We start from the raw sequence: 18,862 nt of genomic DNA, 5'->3' as shown, positions 1-18,862 counted from the left end.
TTTCTAAAGTAAGGAGCAGCGATTGTCAAAATCCAGTCCATTTGGGTCCAGGCTATCTGAACAAACGCAGACATGTACCTGCCCAAGGCGCTGCTCTCTGGTCAACCAGACACTGTTTCACCTGCTACAATTTTAATTTTGTGCTATCTGCTGTTGACTAGATTGTATTATCTCATTTATGTGCTGTTCTTTTAAGGCGGGTATATTTCTGTAGGCCTATTTTGTTTTACTGACTATTCTAAACTGCTTTGGAAAGGTAACTTCTTCAAAAGATAAATTAAAAATCAATTTTAATAAGAACTTAACAAGTGCCATGCTGGAGCAAATCAAAGGTCCATCCAGCCCAGCCTTCCTCCCACACAGGGCCCATGGGAAACCTGCAAGTGGAAAACACGTGCAACCTTTTCCCTTTTGCTCATTTTTCTCAGCAACTGGTGTTCATTGGCTAACAGCCTCCAGTAGGAGAGGCAGCCTCTGTGGCCACCGTGCCCACGAGCAATTAATAGCTGCATCCTCCATCAATTTATCTATTCCTTCTTTAAACCCATGCACTCATGCATCCCAAACCTACATTCAGACACTGGTTCAGGACTTTTCTTGCTGTTATTTTAATATTGCAGTAACGCAGGAACAGCTTTAAATTGCAGGGGTGGTATTTCTAATATGTTTCACAAATGAAATAACACACATGGCCATCTAAAGTGCACCCAATAAGTCCAGGGTGAAAAATCACCCAGTTGCATCGTACTCCAAAACTACATGGACTGTCCACTGAAAAGTCCAGTTCACTCCAGTATTTAATACTGTGAAGAGGGAGAAAAAGTCGTCTTGCTTTATTCACACCATGCATTAAACACTTTTCCACTCACCTTTGGGGGGGTTTTACCTCCAAAATATGATGTTCAAGACATCGCTTTCTCATACTGTAAGAGCTCCAGCCCTCTAAATACTTTGGGTACCCCTTTCCAAGGTCAGCAATGTATTTTTCGGGGATGGCAAGCAGCACCCCACACAGTATTCCAGGTGTGACTGTACTACTGATTTGTATAACACTCTCCTGTTTAAGCAACTAGGCCCATTAGCCAAAAGTAACCTGGAATTTCATGCAGGTGAATGGACTGGCACAGGAGGAATGAAATATTTTGACCTTTCTCCATTCCTTCTGCCAGCTCCAGCAGGATAGTAAAATTATCTGTAGGCCAACTTTGGTGGGGGGGGGCAGATTCCTAAGGCTGCTGTAAAAGCAATAGAATAAAAGCTGTTTTATTTTCCATCCTTTCCTTAATTAAAACCATTGTGCTCAAGTTCTGCTTGTGGACTTCCTACAGCCTTCTGTTTTAGCCACAGTCAGTAACAGGATGGTAGACCAGGTAGAGTCTGCCTTTGGTGTGATGCAACCGGAGATCTTATGTTCTTAAATAGAAGCTACCTTGGCAGCATTAAATCTCCAGGACAATTTTGGCAAAAATAACTTTTTATTGCATCATCAGCTCTGTATTATAATGCGCTAAAGACTACTCTTCGTAGTCTTCTAAGTTAAGGCATCCACTTAATTTGCCTTGGAGGATTGCTAGGAGAGCATTATCCTCTTTGATATGAAGGGCTGAAGGAATACTTGATGACAATTATAATTTTGCTCCCTTGGGCCCGGTTCTGCTGTGATTTGCTAATGCACTCAGATGTGACACTAATGATGTGATACAGATTCTGAAATTAACAGCAGTTCTGCCGACAAAGCCTTCTGCCAGAAGTCCACTACATAATAGTGAAGTTTATTAAAAATGTACCAAGTGGATTTATATCTCTTAAAACTTTCAAAATACATTCATGTACTACTTGTGGGCTTCCCATTCAGGCATCTGGTTTGCCACTACGTGAAAAGATGGCTGGGCCAGTGAGGTCTTTGATCTAACTCCCTACAGCTCTTCAAAGGGGCATCTTATTCTGCTCCCAACTGCCACACCTTCAGAGGCGCTTCATAAGCAATCACATAGGCATGAAGGGAAAGAAGCGAGCAGGCATAATTTGGGGGAGAAGAAAGGTTCCCAGGAGAAGCAGGTATCCTTCTGAAAGCTCTCGATGGGCATGGCAACAGCATCCTCATATAGGTCCCAGGAAGGCTGTGTTTGCCCCGAGTCAGTGCTCTCTAGACCTGTGCCCTGCTCTTCCACTGCTGGGAGCATCTCCTGCTGGCACAAGGAAAACACACATCAGTAGCCAAAGGACCACCGGTTCCCTCCAGTTGCCATGGTAACTGCTCCATCACCCACATGCAAATTCAAAATGAGAAGCTCAGCCTGGATGCTTCCTGATATCACAGTGTGAATTTCAATATGATCTACCCCTCCTCGCCTAATGTAGGAATAGAAACTCAGGTTTCCCACTGACCTCCGCACTTTCTAGATTTCCCAATGTGGTTAAATTAGTTCAAAATCCATCAAATTATGTTCAGAACTGCAAACTTGGGGAGAAAAGGTATTGACAAATAAATTACGATACATATTTTAAATTCATTTTGCATGTTTTTTTCATAATTGCAGATTATTGTAGAAACATGCCAGAAAGGATTTATGGGTCAACACAAGCAAAAGTGTCATGAGTGGGAAGCCTATGAACTTGTCAGGCCTTAATTCTGACCCAAGAGTTATTTGTTTGCTTGAGTAAGTCATGATAATTATAATTCTACCTTCCCTTCCCCCAGTTTTGATTCTAAGAATGTCTACAGACAGTCACACTTAGAACAGGTAAAATAGATTGTGGCTATTAACAGCAATATCATAAAGACAGATCTTAAAATAATCCCACCCAGACAATCCAGTTTCCTGCAAAACCAATATTCCCTGCATTGGCCTAAGCCGAGACTAAGTTCCAACGGCTGGCTCTTTGCTGAGAACCGCACTAGCACATAACGAATTTGTGCAAGTGTACCAAAAGCCGAGTAGCATAAAACATGAAGATCGTTAGGGGGCCATGACCAAAACCCTGTCTACATCTCTGGCAGGCCTACAAGCAGGACGTGAGAGGAACAGTCCTTCCTCCTGGGGGTCCCACAGACAGGTATTCCTGCCTCTGAGCCTGGAGGTGGCATAGATCCATCAGGACGAGCAGCACTGAAGTAATCCCTGTAGGCCAGCTGAACTAGTGGCTGTCACCATATCCTGTGATAAGAAGTGCCATAATTAAGCAATGCACTGTGTGGACTAGCCCCTTTTCTTACCTGAACCTCTGAAAAGTGAGTTTATGTTGCACCAATGCCAAACACATTACCTGAGAATAATTACCAGTTTTGTGGTAAAAAAAAAACGGTATTTTTAAAAGCAAAAACAAATAAAATGAACATCCGTAACCATGAGCAGGCTCAGGCAGGCCACCTGCCCCTTCCTATAAATGTGTTTAATGATACTAAGGATGTTGCTGTGTGCATGATCGGACCCGACGGGCCTCAGCACAGTGCTGGCCTCAGGGCGATGCTGCTCTCGTTGCCACTGCCTCCTTTCTGGGTGGTCATTCAGCAGGTCCCCAGACCCTGGCCCTAAGGTCAGCCAGAACGGCACCCCAGCGAACATGACATCTTTAGCAATGGCCCCGAAGTTATAGACTGAACTGTCCCGAACACTTTAATTCAGGCAGCAGCATAAAGCCCCTTCTATTCTGGGAAATTCTGGAGACTGAGGTGTACTTTTCAACAGTTATTCTTGATTCACTTGGTGTGTTCTTTTTATTATTTTAAATTATTTTAATTAAGTAGGAATAAGTAAGAATAATGACATTTTTTCTCTGCCAACCATACCAATTCACAAAAGTACAATAATAAAATATAGTATAACGTTTCAAAATATAAAACTGAATACAGTCTAAACACCTGAAACCGTTTCAGTTTTTAAAAAATCTTCACTGATTAAAATAGCTGACCTGTCCTCAGTGCCCGGGATAGAGGGCAGCCCTAACCTGGTGCCGAAAAGAAGATGATGTTGGCACCACATGGACATCGGGTGTACACTTGGAGGGACCACCCTCCAAGCCCTGCTCTGGCGGTGGCACTGGGAGAGAGGCCTTTGATGCAGGTTGTGGCATTAGGCCTTTTATCCAGCCACGCACTTCTCTGCGTGTGCAGAGAGGCAGGACCCAAAGAAGTTAAAGACTCTTCAGCCTGAAGGTTTGCCATTTTTGCATGACAAAGGGGATGACATTACCATGATGTCATACCATAATTTTTCTTATATTTGAGATATTCTTTTAATTACGGTGTTCTGTACTTTAGATGTGCTATCGTGTATGCTTCAGGTGCTCTGAGCAGCTTATTTCTGGACTAAGACGCAAGACACAAATTGAAGTAACATGTTAAAATCTCGCTGAAAATTCTTTGAACACAACTGGTGCTTGATGTGTTTATTCCTCATGTATCAGAACCCTATCACAACACATTTTCAGGTTATTTTTAAATGGCTTTCAATTTTGAGATAACAAAGAAAACAACATGGAGCTTTTAAAGTCCTCCACATCCCTTTGCCAAGAATGCCTGCTCATTAGGATAGATCTGAAACAGAGGTGTCCTATTCATTCTACTTTTAAGTCATTTTCCTCAATCGTCTATCCTTGATGTCCTCCATTATTCTTGCTTGGAAATACCACTACATGCGAACTGCACTGTCTTGTTACTCATGGCTCTCTCAGGGACATTTCTAATGCACCTTTGCTGTGATTCAAAGAGGGGAAAGGCAGAAGAGCGTGCGCCAACAGTTAGTGTCATAGTCTTAAAACTGTACTGAAAAAGGAGCAATAAAAGTTATGCTGTCAAATGAAGCAGCCATCTATTTCCCCCACAACAGGCCATCTGGCCAGACTACCAAGTCCTGGCACTCTCCATGCCTCTGCTGAAGCACGGCTCCCAGTTCTAGCACAGGATGTTCCAGTAGAAGCGTGGGGCGGGGGGCGGCACTGAAGGGCCTCTTGCCCAGCTGTAAACTCGACCATCCACCATTCTGCATCCACACCTAACACTTCATTTGGATGGTTAATAAAAGCTTCCAGCAAAACCTGTTGGGGCTGACTCTGCATTCTTCCTGATCTTGCCCAACTTCATGAAAAAAACATTTTGTCCATTAGCATCCCGCTAGCTGCACTGTTTGGGTTTGACTCTCAAGGACTGATTAATTATGTTTCATATTCAAGGCATGTTATTGTAGTTATAAGGGTTTTTTTTAAGAATCCAAGCTCATCAAGAGTCAGAAGCTGCCTTGCTTCAAGGGCAAATGATTGCGCCCAGCAATGAATATTCCTACAGTTTATGCTTCTGTTTCAGGAGAGCGAGATGCTCCAAGTCAGCCCAGATGCCAACCTCAATTACACGACAGTCATGAACCTCCAGCCGAGGTCTGTCCGTTTCTGTGCCATCCCCATTCTAACCGCAGTAGGATTAGGGCGAAGATCAAGTCTCCTTGCAATGCTCTTTCCCTGAGTTGCCATTTGAGCTAAGCAACAAGATGGCTGTTATTAATACTTGCATTTGTGTACAGGGGTGGCTTCTATGCTGCAAGAACCCAGAGGAGACAGGGCAATGCATCCGTGCCATCCTCTGTCTGTGCACAGGATTCTTATCAGTCAAGGCCAGATCCCGCTCTGCAAGGAGCAGAAAGTGCATCGTGTGATCTTGTCCAATTACAGCACTTTTCTTTCCCCAGTAGTTTTGGGACCGGCAGCAGCCTGGATATCCTCCCTGCTCCTGATGAGCCCAGGCCATGAAAAGCACTATTCACACAATGCTGCCCCTAGCATTAGAACAGCCCTGTCCCATCACTGTGTCTAACTGAAGTATCAGAGACTCTTGGAAGCAGCTTCCACACAGATGGATTTATTGCTTGCAACACCCGATCACTGAGCATCTAGCTCAGACCTGGGCGTTGTACGGCCCGCGGGCCACATCTGGCCCGATAGCTGACCCTGACTGGCCCACATGAGGTCACCGGCAAATTAAACGTCAATGCAAATCTATATCGTCGTAATATAGATGCAAGCAATACAACTGCACTGCTTTTATTTTGAAGGATCTGCTAAATTGAATGTATTGCTTTTCATGTAATGTTAATGTTTTTGTGAATATTCATTAAACAGTGTTGTTCTGTGCTCCACATTTTCATTGTATCATTGTAATGTTTCATTTACTGTTTTTAGAGAGATATATATTGAGCAGAGCTGTCAGTGTATTGGTCAGGCCCTTAACAACTGTCAAAGTTTCTCATGTGGCCCCACAGGAAAATTAATTGCCCACCCCTGATCTAGCTGCAATTTTCTACGTTCACATTGCAATTCTGCTACCTACAAACTAATCATTATACTATGATAATAGTTCCCTCTTTTCTCATGTAGGGTTTGATGTTACAGTTTATAGCAAAACTTTCAAAATACCACCTCTATCTTCACAGTAATCTCATTCTTCATGTTAACATTCTAAGACAAGGCCACAAACCATGGCCTCTGTGCAGAGATCGCCTTGGTCTTAATTAAGCCCTAGTTTACACAAGGCCCACAAAACCTGGGACTGCCCATTTTCAGCAGCAACTGTCAACTAAATCAAGCGCTCTCCTATGGCTGCAGAGCAAAGCGCATTATGGGATGGAAAGATCACCAAATTAAAAAGAAACCCAGGAAGCATAGAAAATATTGCAAAGGAACTCAAATCAAGAGCTCCTGCAGATATAATCAAGCCTGAAAGGCATTAAGTGAAGACAAATGAAGATCATAAACTGGACTGAAGGGCAGGCAGAAAGCTCGGAAGGGAAAGCAGAGAAACAGCATTTTCCTTTTAACAAGCTCATCATCTCCAACCACCCAGCATTTTATGAAAGGAACATCAAAAATCAGCCATGACTGCTATATTTTTAAATGAGCCAGAAATGAAGCATATACTCAGCCTGCCGAAACAAGGTGTCTTCGCAATTGTGGACATTTTGTGGCTTACCTGCACTCCCAAAACTGATTAGAATGGATGACATTTACTCTGCTGCAGCCAACATACTATGGGGAGGCAGAAATGAGACAATTTTCTGAAGCATCCCAAGGCTGCTGCTCAAAAGATGTGCTGTGTGCTCAGAGAACTGCAATTAGTTCTCATTTAGATTTCTCATTGTTGGACGGGCATGGGGGGCCATGTACGGTCCTCTTTTTGTGCATGTGGGTCTATAAGCCATTAATTATTTAATTTAAAAACGTCTTCTCAGACAGTTTCTCTCTTTGGATGTTCTTCAGCCAGTGCTCCATTTGACAAATGGCACAGCGGCATTTGCACAAAGAAATTGACAACTACATTATTCAGCTTCACTGGAGAAACATAGCCACACAGATATTTTACGTAAGTTTAGTGCTTCTCAGACGTAAGCTATTCCCAATAAATATTTCTTAGCAAATTAAGAGCCATTCATATAATGAAACACTCCCTTTCAAGTCGCCTTGACACATGGGGAGGGGGCAGAACACAAGGTCCAAAATGCAGTAAACCCGATCAAGGCAATCAGTAGCCACATCGGGGAGAAAACGGGAGGAAAGGGGCTGCTGAACTGAACTGTCCCATGCAGTGTCAACAGTGCTTGATTTGGTTTTGTTTCCTTCTTCCCTCCGTCTCCATTGTGCCCATTAAACTGTAAGCCATTATTTTATTTCCTTGTTTACCTATCTATCCGCTGCAAAGGAACTGGCAGAAATTCAGTGTATTGAATAAAACAAACATGCACATAACTAATGCATGTTAGGTAACGAGGACGTTTCCGTGACTTTCAGGATGGCAACTCACGCCTGGAAGCTGGCTTTTCCTAAAAGTAGTTAAGACATTTGAGCCAGGCTGATCTGGCTGAGGTCCATCTAGCCCAGTATTCTGTCTACACAGTAAACCAGCTTCACATGGGGTCCCACATGAGTGCAACAGCAGCCCCTCCACCCCACCATGTTCCCCAGCAACTGTACATAGGCCTGCTGTCTCTGATCTGGAGGTTGCACATAACCATGAGGACTAGCAGCCTTCTCTTCAATCAGTTAGATGTCCTGGCAGATATTTCATCAGGACATGGTATGTTGGATGGGCTGCCTTGCAGGATCAGGGTCAGAGGCTTTAGATCAGTAGCACAGTAGTCAGAAAATGCAAGCTACATACAAAGGATCGAAACCCAGAAGAGTGGTCCTTCCATACACGACCAAAGAGAGTAAACCTTGGAGGCCAAGTAAGTTCAAATTCATAATTTCCATCCAGAAGTTATGAAGAAGAGACTGCAACAAGAAAGACCAGGAATTGCTGGAGCTTCAAGGGTGGAGCCCAGAAAGCAAAATGGTAGAGAATATTGAAAATCTACCAAGTCAAGGACCACACATCCTCACTGTTAGCTCAGACAAAGGGCAACTGCTAGACACTAGAAATCACACTTGCAACAATTAATCATAGTCTAAAATAAGTTAATTGTTTCCAGATATAAAAGGAAGTCACCCTCCAAACTATCTTAGAGTCCATTCCAGGTTAACTCTTTAGCTACTGAACCAGAGAATTTGAGGTCAAGCCCTCTAACCCATCTCAACCCCCTGCTGCTAAATCAAGTTATCTACTAGAGATAAATCCCACTGACTCAAATACCATTAATCCAAAGAACTGCATTCAGCCTTGGAATGCTGATCAAAAGATTGTACGCTGCTTATGGTGTGTGTGTGGAAGGGAGGACTGCTAAACACATTTTAAGCCAATAAATCTCATTTACATTCAGAAAAAATGCATGCAAACACGGAGGATCCACTTGATTTATTTATTAGATTTACATCTTGCCCCATTAGCCAAAAAGGCTTTCTGGGAGGGTTACAAGATTACAATGTACATAATAAAAATCAGTAATATTAAAACAGCAAAAATGGAGCAATACAATCTAACAATCAAACAACAAAGCACCACCATAAAATTTTGTAACAGCCTCAAATCTTTACCCATAAAAACACAACGAAAAGCACAATAGCATTAAAATATAAAATGCCATAATATATTACAACACCTTAAGATTATCTCAACAATTAAAATATCAGGTAAATAAGAAGGTCTTCGCTTGGCACCGAAAAGAACGGAGAGAAGGTGCCAGGCAAACCTCTTTGGGGAGCTGATTCCAGACTCAGGGTGCCACTTCCAGGAAGGCCCTTCTCCTTATAAACCCCCTCATTTCCTTCAAAGGACCACCAAAGATGGCCTAAGGACCAGGAAGGAGCATATGGAAAGAGGCACTCCTTTAGATAACCTGGCCCCATGGAACATCATCACATGTTTTAAGCAACCAATGAGCTGTTGGGGACAGGTAGGGGAGAGTTTGTATGCATGGTTAAGCAGCAGTGCCAAGGAAGCTACTGAAGAGAAAAAGTCTTCCTTCAGGTGGTGGAAATCTTGCCCACATAAGGAAAACAAAAGAAAGCACAAGCTCGCCCAAGGGAGCTGCAAGCAGATATCCCAAAAGCTGAAGAGCATGTGGCTAACAACATGAAAGCCAACATTATATCAGAAGAAAGATACCAGGATAAAAGGCTGCTGTGCCATTGGGTGATCATGAAACTAAAGGAGTACAGGATAAGGAGACTGCAGAGAAGCTGAATGAATTCATAACAGAGGACAAAACAGATGCCCAGTCCTGAACTGTGTATGTATTCAGGAAGGGAGTCTGAGGCATTAAGAGTGACAGTAGTTCCAAAAGATTAAAGCCCCAATCCTAGCAATAAACTTAAAGTTAATAAATCACCAGGACCACATGGCAGCTATCCTAGAATCATTAATGAACTCAAATGTGAAATTTCATATTCTTATCAAAATATGTAGCATGTCCTAAGATCAGCCTCTGTAGCAGAGGACTGGAGAATGGCCAATGTAATGCTTTTTTTAGGGATCCAGGCAGATCTGGGAAATTACAGGCTTATTAGCTTAGCATCAGTTCTGGGTAAACTGGATGAAAGTGTTATCAAAGATAGAATCCGTGAGCACAAAGAGGGCCAAGTCCTCCTGAAAAAGAATCAGTATGGCTTCCACAAAGGTAAATTCTGTCTCACTAACCTATTAGAGTTCTTTGAATGTATCAATACACAGGTGGATGGGGTCATTGGGGAGATATCATTTACTTGGATTTCCAAAAGTCTTTTGAGAAAGCCTCACAAAACTCTCTGTAGCGAACTTAACAGTCATGAAAAATAGGGGCAGGGGCTCTTATGAATCACTTAAGTTGTTGCAGAACAGAAGGCAAAGAGTAGGAGCTATCCTACTCTGCCAATGGAGCGATCTAAACAGTTGGGTCCCACAGAGTTTCGTATTCGAACCAGTGATTTTCATACTATTCACAGATAAACTGCAATTAGGAGGAAGCAGTGAAATGACCTGGTTTGCTGATGACACCAAACTATTTAGGGTGATCAAAGCCGAGAGAGATTGTGAGGAGCTCCAAAATAATCAACCAAGCTGGGAGAAAGGACACTGAAGATAAAATTACCAAGATTGTACTCTCCTTATTCAAATCTTTGGTGTGAGTGTGCTTAGAATATTTTTTACAGTTCTCATGTATGCGCCTGAAAAAGGACATTACTATTCTGGAAAAAGTGCAGAGAAGAGCAACTAAAATTATCAAACCCTGTGAGAAACAGGTATTACAAATACGACTGCTAAGCTTAGACAAAACGTGAGTAAAGGGAGACATGACAAACGTGTTCTAAGTTATATGTGATGTGCAGAAGTGGGGAGGGGGGCATTTTCCCTTTTTCCCATAATACTAGAACCTGGGGTCATCCCATGAAGCCAACGGAAGACACAGGACAGTGGGAAGGTTCACAGCACAGAGTTAAACTATGAAATCCACTGCTGCAGGAAGCTGGATGGTTTTAAAAGGGAACTGGACGAATTCATGGAGGAAAGGGCTATCAATGTTACTGGTCTGCATACACCAGTTTCTGGGGAACTTGAGAAGGAGCGGACTGCCGCACCCATCCTGTACAGGGATTCTGTGGGCAGCTGGGCTGCCTCCATGTGACCTGGCTGCTGGGCTGGATGGCCTACAGGTCTGATCTATCGTGTCTTTTCTTACGCTCTTACTCCTTCCGCACACCCGACACTTCTCCTATAGGCGACCTATAAGAAGTTCATTCATAGGCTGTTGAGCATGACATGCAATCTCACCATGCTGGGTTGTTTAAGAGTATATGCAGGGTACTCAGCCTAGCATTCCAGATTCGCACATTACATCACACACTACAAATGGGCTGATCATAGGTTGCTGGTTAAAAATGGAACTAGGCTGCGTCTCGTGCACAGCAGCCCACGGTTTAAACAAACCATGTTTTGTGCAAACCAGGCCAAAAAGTAATTTTATTATAAATATTGTCAGTAACTGAAACACACACCTCAATACCAGCAAGAAGATAATATTGGCAATTCAGTAAGTCAGGCAGATCTTTCAAAAGGGCCACAAGTAAAACATTAAAATGGGTTTGGTTTGTTTCAGTGGTAGAACAGCTTTAAGTCTTCAGGATGTGCCCTGTCTCTCATTATACTCCCCTCTGCCTCTATGCAGACTGTGCTTTAATCAGCAGCCACTTCAGTTAGCATTTCACCAAATGACACTGATTCAATCAAGCCCAGCAAAACATTTTCCCCAAAATGCTTCCATCATCTGCATTCCTTGAAAAATGCCCAGCCTTTCTCCATCACAACTTTGCAGCAAGAAAGCTTCACTGCATTTGAATTCATATTTTGATTGAAACATAAAGGGAATCCATTGCTTTTTCTTCTCTGGTTAACACAACACGTCTTTGTCTGAAGAAAAGAAGCGAGAAGAAGAAAAATTCAACCCGCTTCCCCCCCAACCCCCCACCATTTGACAGTTTCCAGCACAAACTGAATTCCTTCTGGATGAAATTCAATCAACAGGAAATACAAGCTATAACCTGAATGCTTATCACCAAACAGACAAGGAGAAGAAAAAACAATCAGCTGGTGCAATTTTTTTAAAAAAAGCTTTCAACAATGAACAGTTATTATACTGCCATATTTCATGACTCCTCTGTTTACACAGAATACAGAACTAGTTTCACCCTGACACTCTTAATCCACAATGTAATGATAGATTTAATTGTCCTGATTATTACAGTCCCGATAAATGAACTCTTAAAGCAATCTTTTTCAACAGGAAAACAATTCTTTATCCCCACTCCAATCTGTATTCATGATAGAAAATTAATGCAGCTGAACACTTCTTAGCATTGCAATATATCTGCTTTCAGGCTACAGATGTTATGTGATGACATCCTCAATCACATTAAATCCAAGTCATCTTAAAACCTGGGTTCCACCAACAAGACGGGAAGCGGCTTCTTCCCCACCACCTAAAGTTACACAATGCCACAGCATTTGTATTCATCCAGAATATTCAAGCACGGCAGGCTTGGCTACGTTTTGCGAGAACATCCTGACACTATTGTACTCGATGTGCCACATTCCCTGCCTCTACAACACATCCGAAGCAGCTTACAGAAGAAAAGTAGCATCTGAGAGAACAGACGCATTCTGCACCTCCTCTAATAATCCCCCTGCATAGCCCCAGGGCTTCCCCATGCAAACCACAGATGAAGCGTCAAAGTTTTTTGAGAACTGCCATCCCAAAGTCAAAATCACAGTGATTGTAAGGAAACACTTGTGAGCATACACCTGTTCTTGCATGGGGGGGGGGAGCACTGCCTTACCGTCCACATGCTCTTGGGAGATGCAGTTCCCTGCACAAGGTGGCTCAGCACTTATGTGTCAGAGCCCCTCCTCACCAGCCGACCGCCCTCAGGAGTCCTCCTCTCAGCATCTGCCCCGTGCCAATATCCTGCATGGAACGTGGCAGTTCAACGGTATCATCTTTTCAAACAAAGTCTGTTGCAGACGCTCAGCTGCAAGCCTATGCATAATTACCCGAGAGTAAGTCCCACTCTCTTAAAGACTTAGGTGCAGGCAGGCATGTACAGAATCTCACTGCAATGGCTATTTTATGAGAGCCGTCACTTCCACTGTTCACGCAGCTGTCTCTGCCCTGTCTTTACGGCCACTTGTTTTCACAGTCACAGTCGTGTTTTCATCGTTCCTGGCCTGAATGACTTTTGCCATCATCTTCATCACTGCCACTCTACCCAATCTCCTTCTGAAACGCTCTTCCCTGCAATCTGGCAGGTTCTCACTGGGAGAAAGTTCCACATATTAAACAAACTAAAATATTCCACCCCAGCTCCTGCCCACCAAATGTTCTTGCAAGTTGTCATTCCTGGCATCTGCCTGAGTAGTGGCAATACCAGAAACCCCAAACACCACACTTCGCTTGCCTCTTGGCAAGCCCGTTAGCAACCGCTTAATTAAGACAGTCAATACAAAGGACCACTGCCATTTGTGACATCAGCTTTCATTCTCTCTCATATCAGCCCAGGGGCAAACATGCCATCTCCACTCCCTATCAGCATCCCTTATACCAGGGTAAACAACCAAGGGTGCCCCAGATGTTTTTAACCAGCGCTTGTGGGAGTTGTAGTCCACCATGCCCCATGCCGTGTAGACAAGACCTTTCCAAGGCTTCTTCCTGAGAAGTGCTATGAAAAATTCATCAGCTCTGCCATGCAGCTTGCTTGTGCTTGTCAACCCCAGAAATCTTCACCCCGAAAGGCGCCCTGCACCATTCCCATATGCTACTGACTTGTGCCAACCTGTTCTGTCCTGTGCGATCCGCCTCCAAGCCCATATGGATAACATATGCAGGTTGCTTCCGCTGCAGGCTCAGTGTCTGTGCCACCTCTGCATTTATAACCTGCGCTCCCAAATTCTACTATTCTCCTCTACCCCAAAGCTTGCACCAATCTGTCCTGCAGCACCAGGGCATGGGCGACCCCATGGTTTTTATGTTGTAAACCTTTTAGAAAGCTCGTGAGCTGCAAATGGCATATAAAACTTGTTAAATAAAATAAGTAACTCCCAATCTTGTTTACTCTCTTCAGTGTCCTGGCCCTACCAGGGCACCTACTAAAACCGGAGTCCTATGTCAAAACCGTCTCTCCAACAAAGCGGTGTGAGACTAAAACAGGTGCTCTGTAATAAACGCCTCGAAGCTCCTCCTTCCAAGAAAGCCTATTCCCATTCCTCCAATAACCAAATCCTAAGCCTCCACGGAGCTCAGGGCTCTTTCGACGTCTCCGTTCGGTGAAGGACTTTGGGAAACGGAACCTGCTGCCCTCCAGCTGTTCCAGATTTTGCAGCTCCCACCACCTCCCTCAGCACAGCCAATGGGGGAGCCCAGAGAACTTCAGCCACTGGGCACTGGAGAAGCAGATGAAGGCGATGAGGAAGATCTGGAGAGCGGCCAGTTCCCTGTGCCGCATGTGCCCAGCTCACCCGCATCTGATCCTCACAACAACCCCGAGAGGCAGGTCCGCAGAAGGCTGGTGGGGCTCAAGGTCGCCCTGCGCGCTGCTGCTCCGCCGAAGGGGGACGGCGCCGGGGGCTCCCGGACCTCAGCCTCCCAGGCTGCCTCCCGGGGGCGCCGAGCAAAGCTCGCTCCCGCACCCCACGGCCCCCCAGGGCCCCCGGCCGCCCCCCCGCCAGCAGCCCCTGGCCCGCAGCCTCCGCAACATACTCCAAGGGACTCACCTCTGCAGGCGCGCGCGCGTGTGCAGCGAGCCCGCGCGCGGCCCCCCGCAAAGACGCGCGCCCCCGGCCGGCCGGCCGCCCCCCCCCCGCAGGTCGCCCCTCACACGCAGCCGCGGCAGCGCGCCGCGCCAGAGCTCCCTGTCGCCCCCTCCCCGCGCCCCCCCAGCCTCGCTCCCCGCCGGCCCCCGGCGCTCCCACCCCAGGGGGCCTGGCCGGGCCGGGGGGCGGCCCCGCGCCGCCTCGTGCCCTCGACGACCCCCCGGGCCCCCTCCCCGCTTCGGGCGCGGGCCCCTCCCCCACCCCAGCGGGGGCGCTGAGGCGGCGGCGCGGGCGGGGGTCTCTCCCACCTGCGGGCGGCGGCGGCGTCCCGGGCTGCCGAGGAGGACGCGGCGGCGGCGGCGGCTCGGTCTGCCCGCCTCGGCTCCAGCCTCCCTCAGCCGCTCGCTCGCTCGCTCGCTCGCTGGCTGGCTGGCTGGCTCGTCGCTCGCTCGCTCGCTCGCTCCAGCCGCAGCAGCCGCCAACGGGAGGGAACAGGCCGCTGAGGGGAGCTGCAGGAGGAGGAGGAGGGAGGGAGGGAGGACCCGGAGCGGCGTGATCGCGCGCGCGCGCCCGTGCGTGGCGGCGGGGGAGGCGCCGGACGCGGGCGAGCCGCGCAGGGGACGCCGCGCCGCCGCCGCCGCCAGCGCCGCCTCAGCGAACCGTTAGCGCGCCGGCACTACGTCTCCCAGCAGGCCTCGCGCCGCCGGGCCGCACCTGGGCGGGCGCTCGCCCGGCCGCTAGGCATCCTGGGCAGTGTAGTCGCGGCGGCGCCTGCTGCTGGAGGAGGAAGGAGGTGTCACGCGGGCAGCACGGAGAGGAAGCTGGACGGCGCGGGGCACGCTGGGCGTTGTAGTCGCGTCTCGGGCCGGCCGGCCGGCCGGGCTAGCGCTGTTTCCACCGCGCCCAGCGCCCTGCCCCAGCGCGGAGCCCAGAGGCGCACGTTCTGCAGCAAGAGGGGCATGCCAGCCTATGCTCCGGGGGGCAGCACAGAGCCCCCCGGGCGGGTAGCCCCCGAGCGCCGTCTCCCCTCCCAGGCGCTTCCCAACCCGCTCTTAAAAGCGCGGAACGTCAGCAGCGCCCCAAGGCTGGGACGGAGCCGGTCGGACGGGTGTGGAACAGCCCCGTCCCGCCCGTGAGCGCCGGCAGCTGGTGCATGTAGGCAGCCCGCCTGCCATCATGGCAGCAGCAATCGCCATCAGGACTCGTAGTAGCCCCACTGGCCTGCTTCCGCATGAGTTCGCCCATCGCCGCACGACGTCATCCAAATGAGTGGCCATCGCGGCGTCTCCTGGAAGGAAATGCCATGGTTCGGCGGGGCACTGGGTTGAAGAAGTGCGTCCTGATTTTGCAGCTGGACGTAAGAGTCAGCACAGGCGAACATAATGCAAATCGGTGAACTCTTAATTCCTTTCCATTTATAAATGTTTAGGCCGCTGAATAACCCGACAGAGCTTCCTAAGTGGTGGACAACAATAAAATACAGACCGACGTTACAATTCCTTGTTACTGAGGGGAAGGGGAGCTCGCTCGCTCGCGCCCAGCGACAGGTTTCGGCTTTTCCTTCGCTGTTCATTCACGGAGCACGTTTTCTCGCAAGCAAATCTTGGCTCCTAGAAAGCGCAGGGGAACCACGACGCGAGCAGCAATTTTAATCGCGACACCCACGGCCACTGGGAGCGAGAGCGAAGCCATGCTCTTGCAACCGGGCGCCCTCCGGCTGTGTTTGGGATTGCAACTCGCATTATCCCCAGCCAGCAGGATGGGAGGCGCAAGCCAGCGCATCTGGAGGGCGCCAGGGTGGTCGCGGGATTCTTCGCGGTGGGGGAGAGAATAACATTCTACCCAAGATGGGCCCACCGGCTGGGACAAGTTTGGTTATTTTTTTCCTGCTGAAAAACTCAGGACAGCCCTGGAGAAGCAACCCGTGCTCTTGCAGAGTCCAGCGGAAGCTATGAGATCCGAGGAAGCGGCCCCCCACCCTCAGCATCCCAAACTGAAGCATTCCACCCGCGCCTCACCGGCCTTCCCCGGAAGGGTTGGACTACTCCTCCCAGCATCCCCAGCAGGCACTGCCCGCTGAAGGGCACCGGGAAGGGAAGGACACCTGCGATGGGAAATGAAGGGATGCTTAGGAAGCCGGGGGTCTCGGGATGCGCGCGCACGGCATCCCTACAAAAGGCCCTATTTGAGATGCTGGGAAGGGTCACGCTCGGGCATCTCAGGCCGACGGGGTGTCAACGGGCCTCTGGGCGGCAGCAGAGAGCGCGAGCAAAGTGCGCCAAACGCTCTGCGAGCGGCCTCGAGGCAGATCTCTTGCCGCCGGGCGGAAAGACGCTCGCGCATCTTCGCGATGGAGCCCTTAATTGGGATCGTGCAGCCACGGGAGGGGGCTGAGGCCCCCTCGGTGCGGGTGTTCAAGGACAGGCTGGACGCGCACGTGGTGGGCATGTCGTGAGCGGAGCCGGCTGGTGCCGGGGGTCAGACTAGATGGCCCGGGAGACCCCTTCTGGCTCACTCTGTTTCTGTGCTTCTGTGTATATACATCTCTGGAGCACCTGGTGCCACCCCTGAGAAAGGGCACTGCAGAGTTGGGGAAAGTGCAGAGAAGGGCAACGAACATGACGAAAGGGCTGCAGCAGCTCTCCTGGGAGGAACAGCTTCAACAGCTGGGATGGCTTAGCTTAGAACCCTCCGTGAAAGAAATTAGGAGGGTAGGTACTCGGAGGAGGGCTTTCTCTGCGGTGGCGCCCAATCTATGGAATGCGCTCCCCAGAGAGGTCCACCTGGCGCCGTCGTTATTTGTTTTTCGGCGCCAGGCAAAGACCTTTTTATTTAAGGGTCATTTTAATTGTTAACAATATTTGCTTATTTACCTGGCCAGGGCGACTTCTTTTATATTGTTATTTATTTTATATTGTTAATTTTATATTGTTATTTTTGTATTTTATTGTATTTTATTTTGTGTTGTGAGCCGCCCCGAGGCTTCGGCAAGGGGCGGCATAGAAATGTTTTAATAAATAAATAAAAAGAAATCGGGCCGGGGAGAAATGTTGGAGGTGTTCGGAATAATGTGCAATGTGGAGAATGTTTTTCTCCATCTCCCATCGAATTAGAACCCGGTGGGGTGGTCCCACGGGTGGGAGCTGAGGGCCACGGGATTCAGGACAGCTCAAAGGACGTCCTTTGCACAACGACAGTAGCCCTCTGGACTATTGGGGTAGAATATCGAAATAAATAATCGTGTAATTAAACTCTGGAATTCAGTGCCACGGGAAGCAGTGATGGCCACCCGTTTGGAGAGCTCTCAAAGGAATGGTTTAACTGGGAGTCCTGCACCGAGCACCAGGTCGGTCCCAATGGCCTTTCGGCCCCTTCCAACTCGACCATCCTATGATGGGACAAATTCCTGCAGGAGGCGGCGGCTTCTAGCCTTGCTGGCCATGTGCTGCCTCTGCTACAGCGGTGGCTTATCTGTGTACACCAGTTTCCGAGGAGCTTCGGCAGAAGGTCTTGCACGCATCCTGCTGGAGGGATCCTGTGGGCAGCGGGTTTGCTATGATGTAAAAGGAGCGCTGGACTGGATGGGCCTTGGGCCTGATCCAGCAGGGCTGTTCTTAGGACATGCAGAGGTTGTGTCAGAGAGAGGCAAACTAGGACTGAGCCCTGAATCTTTCCTTTGATGCCCCAGATCTCTGTGGGGCCACCTGTCCCACTGTGCCCCAGTTCTGCTGCACCAAATCCCTCCCCAAAGAGCTGGAGTTGTTCACTTCCTGCTGCGTGCACAGACCCCCTGCACAAGCCCTTCTGCCTGAGGTTTCCTTCTGAAATCAAACGCCACCCTCCCCTCTGCCCAGATATCCCTTTTTACAAGTAAAATGGTCTTTGAAAGGCAGAGAGAGAGATTTTAGATCATATATAAATATGTTGTTGTTATGTGCCATCAAGTCATTTCTGACTTATTATTATTATTATTATAACATTTCTATGCCGCCCCTTGCCGAAGCCTCGGGGCGGCTTACAACACAATAAGATACAATTGTGTACAATAAAACACAATTTATTTTATTTTATTCTACTGTATATATTTTAATTGTTACTGTTTTAATTTATTGTGTATTTTATTCAATGTTGTGAGCCGCCCCTTGCCGAAGCCTCGGGGCGGCT

General features: G+C 47.9%; 1 protein-coding gene across 3 annotated transcripts in view; it reads right to left on the bottom strand.

Annotated features, from left to right (window-relative positions):
• Window positions 1-15,219, bottom strand: part of FAM168A (family with sequence similarity 168 member A) — a 150,991-nt gene extending 135,772 nt beyond the window's left edge. The window contains exon 1 of one of the 3 annotated variants that reach the window (XM_044450139.1): window positions 15,007-15,219. The gene's annotated coding sequence lies outside the window, so the exon portion shown is untranslated. The remainder of the gene's footprint in view (window positions 1-15,006) is intronic. The other 2 variants (XM_044450136.1, XM_044450138.1) reach the window with 2 other exon arrangements.
• Between the last annotated feature and the right edge of the window lie 3,643 nt (window positions 15,220-18,862).

The sequence above is a fragment of the Varanus komodoensis genome, unplaced genomic scaffold, assembly GCF_004798865.1.
Source record: "Varanus komodoensis strain SLA01 unplaced genomic scaffold, ASM479886v1 scaffold63, whole genome shotgun sequence".
Classification (NCBI taxonomy): Eukaryota; Metazoa; Chordata; class Lepidosauria; order Squamata; family Varanidae; genus Varanus; species Varanus komodoensis.
Note: the sequence above shows the minus strand (reverse complement) of the source record. Positions and strands in the feature narration are given on the sequence as shown.